The 11209-nt window shown below is 58.1% G+C and overlaps 2 non-coding genes and 1 pseudogene across 2 annotated transcripts; all 3 read right to left on the reverse strand.

The window, feature by feature from the left end:
- Positions 1 to 1537: 1537 nt before the first annotated feature.
- Positions 1538 to 3236, reverse strand: LOC145460019 (large subunit ribosomal RNA; annotated as a pseudogene).
- Positions 3237 to 3517: 281 nt separating this feature from the next.
- LOC145459990 (5.8S ribosomal RNA) lies at positions 3518 to 3671 on the reverse strand. Its single transcript, XR_013921654.1, has one exon. It is a non-coding gene; the product is annotated as a 5.8S ribosomal RNA (ribosomal RNA).
- Positions 3672 to 4097: 426 nt separating this feature from the next.
- Positions 4098 to 5922, reverse strand: LOC145459999 (small subunit ribosomal RNA). The gene has a single exon (XR_013921662.1). It is a non-coding gene; the product is annotated as a small subunit ribosomal RNA (ribosomal RNA).
- Between the last annotated feature and the right edge of the window lie 5287 nt (positions 5923 to 11209).

Here is an 11209-nt window from a genome sequence, read left to right on the forward strand (position 1 = left end):
TCGGAAAAAGTTGAACTTTTTCGCCGGCCAAAAGTCATCCATAAGACCCCGCACACGAAGTTTGGAACCGATCCGAGCAAGTATAGTCGGTCCGCCTATGCTAAGGTATGGGCCCCATGTTAGAGTATAGGCCCCATGTTAAAGTATGGGCGAGGTGCGAAAAACGACTAAGTCCGTTGATTGCTTCGGCGATTCTCGAGATTTTGGCCGAGGCGCCAGCCCCGGCCGGCCGCGGCCAGAGTCGGGCGCCCGACCGGGGTCGAAATCGGGGTCGGTCTTCGGGCCATAACTCCGCTCCCCGTGGTCCGATCGAGACGAACGAACCACCGTTGAGATCGTCTCGACGCGCTCTACGCGCTCGTATAGGTTTCGGAACACTAAAATATACTTTTGGAATTTCGACTTTTCCGGAATCGAGACAAAAAGGTCGACCCGATGTCAAAGACACAAGGTCGACCGTTTTACCTCGATTTCGTGACCAAAACGAAAAAAAAGATGGAGGAACACCGAGGGCGCCGCCAGCCGACGCCGCAAAGGCGTCGGAGGCCCGCGCCCGCGGTGCCCTCGATGTCCCCGATCGTCGATCCGGCGGAAAACGCGGCCCGCCCTCGGCCTCCTCTGAGGCCGGCGGAATCTCGGAGCCGGCGCCGCCCGCGCCTCGCCTGGCCGGACGGCGGTCTGCAGGGCGCGCGCCCGAAGCAATCAACGGACTCTGTCGTTTTCACCGAGGCGGCTCCGAGCTCGGCCGGCGGCGGCACGATCCGCGGGCCCGCCTGCCGTCTCGCTCGGCCGGAGAGCCGGCGCGGCCACCCAAGAAGGTCGGCTCGCCGCCGTGAGCTACGCGGGCCCGCCTGCCGTCTCACCCGGTCGGCGCCGAGGCGGCGCCAGGGGGTCGGCGCTCTCGGCAGGCCTCACGGGACGGCCGGCGAGCCGTCTCCCGAGCCGCGTCCCGGCCGGCGCCGAGGCGCGGACCGCGCTGTTTTGTACAAGTCTCAGGCGGGTAAACGGCGGGAGTAACTTATTCCACGGGCTCGGCGCGCACTCCGGCATAGGCTCAGAGGGCCGGGCGCTCCGATCGACTCTGCGGCGGCACGGCCGGGACTTCGATCCCGGCAACGCACCCCGGCCGGCGCCGAGGCGCGGACTCTGTCGTTTTCCACGGCCCAGGCACTCTGCCTTGGGCTTCAAGGGCTGGGGACTTCAGCCCGCTCTGCGGCACGGCCGGGACTTCGATCCTGGCAACGCGCCCCGGCCGGCGCCGAGGCGCGGACTCTGTGGTTTTTCCACGCGGCCCAGGCTCTCTGCCTTGGGCCCGGGCGGCATCCGAGGTTCGCCTCGGTTCGGACTCTGTCGATTTTCCGAGGCCGGCACCGCGCTCCGGCAACGGCCCACGCAACGCGCCGAATCTGACGCGCCGCGCTCCGGCCGTCGCCCACGCAACGCCGCGGCCCAAAGCTCACACCTCCCACGCCCCCGCCAGAGGCGGCGGAGACAGCGAGAAAAAAGCGCCCGCGCCCGCCCAGAGGCGAGCCCGGGCGCTGATCATAGATCTCGGGGATGTCTTTCAACGCATCGCAGCGAGAAACTGCTCTAGCGGGTACGACACCCCGATCTCAAACTAGGTCGTCTGCGAATGAAGCGGCACCTCGCCCACGCGAAAAGTGCTACCGTCGTCTCGGCCAGCCCAAGCTTACGGGCCGACGAAGGGTCAACCGACAAAGGCTCCGTCGGCGCCGCCCGCAAAGGCGGCGCCTAGCCGCGCCTCGCTCGCCTCGAGGCACCCGGGACGTCGTCGCTACTCAGGCGGGATTCCGACTTAGAGTCGTTCAGTCGTAATCCCCCAGATGGTAGCTTCGCGCCATCGGCTTGTCAGCCGTGCGCATGAACCAAATGTCTGAATCTGCTGTTTCTCTCGTACTGAGCAGAATTACTGTCGCGACAACGCTTCCTCAGTATGGCAAAACTAACCTGTCTCACGACGGTCTAAACCCAGCTCACGTTCCCTATTTGTGGGTGAACAATTCAACGCTTGGCGAATTCTGCTTCGCAATGATAGGAAGTGCCGAAATCGAAGGATCAAAAAGCAACGTCGCTATGAACGCTCGGCTGCCACAAGCCCAAGTCAGACTCCCCGCCTGACGCTGTCTTAAGAGCGGGTCGCCCGCGGCTCGAAGGCCGCGAGCTTCCAAGGCATAGTTCACCATCTTTCGGGTCCCAACGGGAACGCTCTCGCTCGGCCGCCCCGGCGGCGGCGGCCGGCCGGTCGTGCTCGCGGCCCCGCGAGGGGCCGGATCCGACCTCGCGCGTCCGTGACGCGCTACAGTTTACTTTCGCTCTCGGGTCTCGTACCGCCCGTCAACTCGCGCTCGCGTTAGACTTCTTGGTCCGTGTTTCAAGACGGGTCGGGAAGGTGGCCGACACGACCGCAGACCCCGCGCGCGAGGCGAACGCCCGACCCCGACGACGCGGGAGCCGCCGGCACCGCGAACGGTACCGCCGACGCCCGACGCCTGCCGCGGCCGCACGAACGCCCGCCGCCTCCGGAGAGGCGGCGCGCGCGGCGCCGTCACCTCGGCCCCCGGCCGGCTTTTCGCGCGCCCGGCTGTGACACCGCCGCCCGCGAGGGCGACGGCCACCTTCCGAGCGCGTTTCTGGCCGACCGCGAGCCGGTCGCGGCCCGCCCGGGGAGCTAGTGCGCCGGTGCGTCACGCGCGCCCGGACGCGGACAGGGCTCGCGCCTCCGCCCTTCGCCCGGACGCGCCCGCGCGCCCGACTGAAAGCGACCCCGAGCCCGGACGGGCCCTCCCGTTTACCTCTCGACGGTTTCACGTACTTTTGAACTCTCTCTTCAAAGTGCTTTTCAACTTTCCCTCACGGTACTCGTTCGCTATCGGTCTCGCGACCGTATTCAGTCTTAGATGGAGTTTACCACCCGCTTCAGGCTGCATTCTCAAACAACCCGACTCCGGGAAGACCCTCAGCGGCGGCGGCGCGCGCCCTCGCGGGCCTGACACCCTCGCGGGGGAGAGGCCTCGATCAGAAGGACTTCGGCGCACGCCGGCCGTCGCATTGGGTCTTCCTTACGTCACATTCCGGCGCGCTTCGAGAACGCGCAGGTTCGACGCTGGACAGATCCCGCTTCACTCGCCGTTACTCGGGGAATCCCCGTTGGTTTCTTTTCCACCGCTTAATAATATGCCTAAATTCAGCGGGTAGCCTCGCCTGAACTCAGGTCGAAGTCGTACCTCTGCCGGCCGCTCGCCTCGGCCGGCTCCGGCTCGCTTAGACGCCGGGAGCCGCTCCTCGCAAAGCCGAACGGCGCTTCGACCGCCAGTACCGCGCGCGGAGGCGCGATCGCAACGGCGGCCGAGTCGCAGAACGACCGGGTCCGGCCCCGACGCAGGCGCGCGCCGGTCTACCTCGGGGCGACGGGCTTCGCAGCCCGACGCCCAAACTTTCAGCCTTGTCTTCTCCGCGGGCGGCCCAACCCAAAGCCGCCACGCGCATCGTCACTCGCCGACGCTGAGGCAGACGCGGCGCCGGGATTTGCCCGACGCCGCAATTCGCGTTCAGAATATCGACGTTCAATGTGTTCTGCAATTCACATTACTTCTCGCACTTAGCTGCGTCCTTCATCGACTCGCGAGCCTAGTGATCCACCGTCGAGAGTCGTACTCTCTTTGCTCGTAGGACAACCGCATCGCGTCGCGCATCGTTTTCGTTCGAGGGACTCGGACCTAGAGGCGTTCGGTCTCGGTCCCCCGTCTCGCTCGCGGCGACTCGGACCCGGAGGTCTCAGCCGCCCGCGACGCCTACTTGCTCAAGGCAGACGCCGCTTAACACAGTCTCGTTCGCGGCGACTCGGACCCAGAGGTCTCAGCCACCTCCGCGCCGACTAGCTCAAGGCCGACGCCACTTTAGAGCGTGCCCCGACGACGGATTCCCCGGCCCGCCGTCGAACGCCTGCTCGAATTACAGTCTCGTTCGCGTTAACCGAGCGGCGCCCGCAGGCACCGCGACGCCGAGTCCTCGCGGACCCGGCGCCAGATCGAAGACACTTGAATTGAGGGGCGACCACCGCGGCTCGCCACCAACGATAATGATCCTTCCGCAGGTTCACCTACGGAAACCTTGTTACGACTTTTACTTCCTCTAAACGATCAAGTTCGGTCGCCTTCACTGCGTACCGCCGCGGCCGTCTCCAACCGCGACGGGGCAGATCCGAGGATCTCACTAAACCTTTCAATCGGTAGTAGCGACGGGCGGTGTGTACAAAGGGCAGGGACGTAATCAACGCGAGCTGATGACTCGCGCTTACTGGGAATTCCTCGTTCGAGGGCAACAATTGCAAGGCCCTATCCCAATCACGGACGGGGTTCAACGGGTTACCCGGACCCTTCGGCCCGGGCGGACTCGCTGATCCGCCCAATGTAGCGCGCGTGCGGCCCCGAACATCTAAGGGCATCACAGACCTGTTATTGCTCGATCTCGCGTGGCTAAAAACGCCACTAGTCCCTCTAAGAAGTTTCACGCCGACCGCCGAGGGTCGCGTAACTATTTAGCATGCCAGAGTCTCGTTCGTTATCGGAATTAACCAGACAAATCGCTCCACCAACTAAGAACGGCCATGCACCACCACCCACAGAATCAAGAAAGAGCTGTCAATCTGTCAATCCTTCCCGTGTCCGGGCCGGGTGAGTTTCCCCGTGTTGAGTCAAATTAAGCCGCAGGCTCCACTCCTGGTGGTGCCCTTCCGTCAATTCCTTTAAGTTTCAGCTTTGCAACCATACTTCCCCCGGAACCCAAAGACTTTGGTTTCCCGGAAGCTGCCGGCGAGGTCGTCATCGTAACGCCCGCCGATCGCCAGTTGGCATCGTTTATAGTCAGAACTAGGACGGTATCTGATCGTCTTCGAACCTCTGACTTTCGCTCTTGATTAAAGAAAACATTCTTGGCGAACGCTTTCGCAGTAGTTCGTCTTCCGCCGATCCAAGAATTTCACCTCTAACGGCAGAGTACGGACGCCCCCGGCTGTCCCTCTCAATCATTACCTCGCACTCGCGAACGCCAACGAAACGAGACCGAGGTCTTATTCCATTATTCCATGCAACACTATGCAGGCGAAAAACCTGCTTTGAACACTCTAATTTTTTCAAAGTAAACTCGTCGGTCACCCCGTGCACCCGATCAAGAACACCCGGGAAGCGCCGACAGGCGGAACTCTCGACGCCGGTGCACGCCCTTCGACGGACGGACCGGCGCCGCGCGCTCTTCATCCAACTACGAGCTTTTCAACCGCAACAACTTTAGCATACACTTTCGGAGCTGGAATTACCGCGGCTGCTGGCACCAGACTTGCCCTCCGATGGATACTCGACAAGAGTTTTAGAATGTACTCATTCCGATTGCGGGGCCTCGTTAGAGTCCCGCATCGGTATTTTTCGTCACTACCTCCCCGTGTCGGGAATGGGTAATTTGCGCGCCTGCTGCCTTCCTTGGATGTGGTAGCCGTTTCTCAGGCTCCCTCTCCGGAATCGAACCCTGATTCCCCGTCACCCGTTATCACAAAGGTAAGCCCGTAGCCTACCTTCGAAAGTTGATAGGTCAGACACTTGAATGGTAGGTCGCCGCCGCGAAGGCGTGCGATCCGCGTGGTTATCCAGAGTCATCGAAAGAGACGGGCCCGCGAAGGCCCGGTCGGGTTCGAACCAATAAAAGCGCGCCTCCCGGAGTCGGCGCTCGGTCGCATGTATTAGCTCTGGAATTGCCACAGTTATCCACGTTAGCTCTCGCAAGGACCAAATAAACCAAGACTGATTTAATGAGCCGTTCGCAGTTTCACTTTACGTTCAGTTCGTACTTACACCTGCATGGCTTAATCTTTGAGACAAGCATATCACTACTGGCAGGATCAACCAGATATCTCTCGCGCACTGCGAGCGTCCGCCCCTGGGCCGGGGGTCGGACGTCGGGACCAAGGCGCTCCGCGGCGCCGGCGCCGCCGTTCTCGGCGCCCGTCGCTTTCTTTCGCTCTCTCGATCGCGAGGACCGTTCTCGGGTCGCCCGCCGTCGTCTCGTGGGACGCGGACACCCGCCGTTCACCGCTTAATAGAATCTGCTCGCCGCACGGAACCGAATCCGAGAAGGACGCGAGGCCTGCCGCCGGGGCTCGGGCGCTGCGCTGCCGCGACGCGATGCACGGATAAGCGCCCGGAGCCGCCGCGGCTGACCGAGGACGTCGTGTTTGTATAGCGGGCCTTCCCGCTGACTGGGCGGAGCGTCGCGTCCACGCCGCGTCTTGGTGAGTCCGCTATCCGATAAGCCTCGTGGCCAGGAGAGGTGCGATGTTCTACGACCGACCTGTTCCCGCCGTCTACGGCATATCGGGCAAGCTCGCTCTCGGCGGCGATGGCGTCCGAAACGCAGGGACGCGACGTCCGTTCGCGCTGGAGGCAAGGGCCGCGAGGCCCAGCGTGGGGGACGAGGCATTTGTCGACCGCTGTACGCGTCCGAGACGCGGGGACGAGGCATTTGACGACCGTGCACGGCGCCCGAAGGCGTACTACGCGTCCTAGACGCGGGGACGAGGCATTTGACGACTGTTCGACGCGTCCGAGACGTGGGGACGAGGCATTTGACGACCGTTTCTCGACGCCGGATTCTCTCCTCCGGGACGCCGCTTGGCTACGTAGGAAGGGTCTGGGCCGCGAGGCCCGAAGGACGACGCATCGCGTCCGCGCAACATTTATTGAGTCCGCTCTCCGATATGCCTCATGGCTGTATGACAGGTGTAGGGTCACTATCATCCATATCCCGCCGTCTACGGCATACCGGGCAAGCTCGCTCTATGCAGCGCTTGGCGACACGCAACGTTTAAACCCGCGACTCGAGGTTCGCCGACCCGTGATTAGTGCTGGCTTCGCACCCCCATATGCTTTCGCTCCAACCGGTGACGACGGATCAGTTCCGCCGCGCCGACAGCCCCTCTCGCCGGCAGATTCAACGTTTCGCGCCCGGCCTCCCGTCAGGCGCCGGGCGCGCGCCCCTTCCTATATTAGTCTTTTTCCGAAAACCCTGGTGACTTTTTTCTACTTAGTCGTTTTTCAGAGCCGAACTAAGGCCGGGGGGCCGGAAAATTTTCGCCGACCAAAAAAATTTTTTTTCCCGAAAAATAATTTTTTTTTTCCGAAAAAATAAAAAAAAAATAAAAAAAAAATTTTCCCCAAAGGCCTCCCACGGGACCCCCCACACGAAGTTTGGAGCCGATCCGACCAAGTATAGGCGATTTGCCTATGTTACGGTATGGGCCCTATGTTAAGGTATGGGCGAGGTCCGAAAAACGACTAAGTCCGAAAAATTCCTCGGAAAAAGTCCAAGTTTTTTGCCGGCCAAAAGTATCCCTAGAGGGGCCCCACACGAAGTTTGGAGCCGATCCGACCAAGTATAGGCGATTTGCCTATGTTAAGGTATGGGCCCTATGTTAAGGTATGGGCGAGGTCGAAAAACGACTAAGTCCGAAATTTTCCTCGGAGAAAGTTGATTTTTTTTGCCGGCCAAAAGCCCGCCTAGAGACCCCGCACACGAAGTTTGGAACCGATCCGAGCAAGTCCGGCGCGCCCGCCCATGTTAAGGTATGGGCCCTATGTTAAGGTATGGGCGAGGTCCGAAAAACGACCAAGTCCGAAAAATTCCTCGGAAAAAGTCCAAGTTTTTTGCCGGCCAAAAGCCCGCCTAGAGACCCCGCACACGAAGTTTGGAACCGATCCGAGCAAGTCCGGCGCGCCCGCCCATGCTACGGTATGGGCCCTATGTTAAAGCATGGGCGAGTGTCGAAAAACGACTAAGTCCGAAAAATTTTTTTTTCCCCTAAAAACCACACGGGCGCGTTCCCCGCATTATTTGAAGACGCCCTGCGAAGGAATTATCCCGATCCGACCAACGGCTCGGCCTCCAGAGCCGGTCAAAGGTCCGTTTTTGGCGGCCTTTAACCGGAGATATCTCGGCTCCGGGTGGTCCGAATTCGATAATTTTTTTTTTCCCGGATTCGTCTCGCTGCGCCGCTTCCAACGAGGGGTCCCGCGTCGGTCTGGCCCCAACAGGGGCCGAGCTATTCGCGAAAAACTCGTATCTCGGCTCCTGTGCGCCGTAGAGCTACGTGGATAGTCGCAATGGACTCCTGATGCCAAAGCGAGGGCGAAAATTTTTCTTTCTCGTACGGCCTCCCAGCGACCGGAAAAGTGGCTAGCGGCGGTCTACGGGCTCCCCCGAGTCCGACGGTGGCCTTTATTTGGAAATCGAAGAAAAAAAATTTTTCACCTCGTCGGATTTTTTCTAAGTCCGAAATCTCCATACTATAACACGGGGCCGAGATCGTGAAAAAGTTAAAGTCCGAAAAAAATTTTTTCACCTAAAAACCACACGGGCGCGTTCCCCGCACTGTTTGAAGACGCCCCGCAAAGGAATTATCCCGATCCGACCAACGGCTCGGCCTCCAGAGCCGGTCAAAGGTCCGTTTTGGGCGGCCTTTAACCGGAGATATCTCGGCTCCGGGTGGTCCGAATTCGATAATTTTTTTTTCCCGGATTCGTCTCGCTGCGCCGCTTCCAACGAGGGGTCCCGCGTGGGTCTGGCCCCAACAGGGGCCGAGTTATTCGCGAAAAACTCGTATCTCGGCTCCTGTGCGCCGTAGAGCTACGTGGATAGTCGCAATGGACTCCTGATGCCAAAGCGAGGGCGAAAATTTTTCTTTCTCGTACGGCCTCCCAGCGACCGGAAAAGTGGCTAGCGGCGGTCTACGGGCTCCCCCGAGTCCGACGGTGGCCTTTATTTGGAAATCGAAGAAAAAAAATTTTTCACCTCGTCGGATTTTTTCTAAGTCCGAAATCTCCATACTATAACACGGGGCCGAGATCGTGAAAAAGTTAAAGTCCGAAAAAAAATTTTTTCACCTAAAAACCACACGGGCGCGTTCCCCGCACTGTTTGAAGACGCCCCGCAAAGGAATTATCCCGATCCGACCAACGGCTCGGCCTCCAGAGCCGGTCAAAGGTCCGTTTTGGGCGGCCTTTAACCGGAGATATCTCGGCTCCGGGTGGTCCGAATTCGATAATTTTTTTTTTCCCGGATTCGTCTCGCTGCGCCGCTTCCAACGAGGGGTCCCGCGTGGGTCTGGCCCCAACAGGGGCCGAGTTATTCGCGAAAAACTCGTATCTCGGCTCCTGTGCGTCCTAGAGCTACGTGCATAGTCGCAATGGACTCGTGATGCCAGAACGAGGGTGAAATTTTTACTTTTTCGTACGGCCTCCCAGCGCCCGCAAAACAGTGTATTCGCCTTCTACGGGCTCCCACGAGTCCGTCGGTGTGCGGGAAATCGGAATCGGAGAAAAAAAAATTTTCCAAAATTTTCTCAAAAATCGATTAGGTCCAAACTCTTGTTTCGGCGGGTACTGCTTTGTCGATATCGCTACTGGTCCGCGTCGGAGACCAGTTAAAGAGGTCTCTCCCTGTTGTAGGCCCTGCACCAGACAACCACAGCGAGATTTAGGACCTTAAACAGTGTCACGGCCCCGTAATTGTCGCGCAAAATTCAAAAAATCGTAAAAAACAGTGTTTCGGCGGGTACTGCTCCGTCGATATCGCTCCTGGTCCGTGTCGGAGACCCGTAAAAGAGGTCTCTCCCTGTTGTACTCCGAGCACACGACAACCACAGCGAGATTGAGGCCCTGAAACAGTGTGACTGCTCCGCAATAGTCGGTCAAAAACCCAAAAAAATTGAAAAAAATCGTGAAAAATCGTGTTTCGGCGGGTACTGCATCGTCTATATTGGTAGTTGTGCGTGCCGGTTACGTGTAAAACTGGTTTAGGCGTCTTGTAGACTTGGCACAAGACAACCAGAGCGTGATTTAGGACCTTATACAGTGTCAACAACCGCCCAAAATGCATAAAAATCGTCAAAAAACGTGTTTCGGCGGGTACTGCATCGTCTATATTGGTAGTTGTGCGTGCCGGTTACGTGTAAAACTGGTTTAGGCGTCTTGTAGACTTGGCACAAGACAACCAGAGCGTGATTTAGGACCTTAAACAGTGTCAACAACCGCCCAAAATGCATAAAAATCGTCAAAAAACGTGTTTCGGCGGGCCCCAGACCGATTTTCGAGAAAAAAAATTTCGGGCCCTCTATGACGTAATAATGACCCGGGAATATATTTTTCCAGAAAATTCTCGCCGCGCGCTCATATGCTAGTGAACTGTCGCGTTAGAAGGACGTTCGGAGTGGATTACCGTGCATCAAGAACATTTATTGGAATCTCAAGTCACCGGGTGAGTGAAAATTTCTTGTAGTTGTCAAATCCACATGCTTTAGCGTGGCGCGATTCGGCGAAATAGCTTTAACCGAGTCCAAAACCGTGTTTCGGCGGGTACTGCATCGTCTATATTGGTAGTTGTGCGTGTCGGTTACGTGTAAAACGGGTTTAGGCGTCTTGTAGACTTGGCACAAGACAACCAGAGCGTGATTTAGGACCTTAAACAGTGTCAACAACCGCCCAAAATGCATAAAAATCGTCAAAAAACGTGTTTCGGCGGGTACTGCATCGTCTATATTGGTAGTTGTGCGTGCCGGTTACGTGTAAAACTGGTTTAGGCGTCTTGTAGACTTGGCACAGGCCCTGAAACAGTGTGACTGCTCCGCAATAGTCGGTCAAAAACCCAAAAAAATTGAAAAAAATCGTGAAAAATCGTGTTTCGGCGGGTACTGCATCGTCTATATTGGTAGTTGTGCGTGCCGGTTACGTGTAAAACTGGTTTAGGCGTCTTGTAGACTTGGCACAAGACAACCAGAGCGTGATTTAGGACCTTATACAGTGTCAACAACCGCCCAAAATGCATAAAAATCGTCAAAAAACGTGTTTCGGCGGGTACTGCATCGTCTATATTGGTAGTTGTGCGTGCCGGTTACGTGTAAAACTGGTTTAGGCGTCTTGTAGACTTGGCACAAGACAACCAGAGCGTGATTTAGGACCTTAAACAGTGTCAACAACCGCCCAAAATGCATAAAAATCGTCAAAAAACGTGTTTCGGCGGGCCCCAGACCGATTTTCGAGAAAAAAAATTTCGGGCCCTCTATGACGTAATAATGACCCGGGAATATATTTTTCCAGAAAATTCTCGCCGCGCGCTCATATGCTAGTGAACTGTCGCGTTAGAAGGA

The sequence above is a fragment of the Botryllus schlosseri genome, unplaced genomic scaffold (genome assembly GCF_051294905.1).
Source record: "Botryllus schlosseri isolate E-star unplaced genomic scaffold, Bs_hap1 Bs30a, whole genome shotgun sequence".
Classification (NCBI taxonomy): Eukaryota; Metazoa; Chordata; class Ascidiacea; order Stolidobranchia; family Styelidae; genus Botryllus; species Botryllus schlosseri.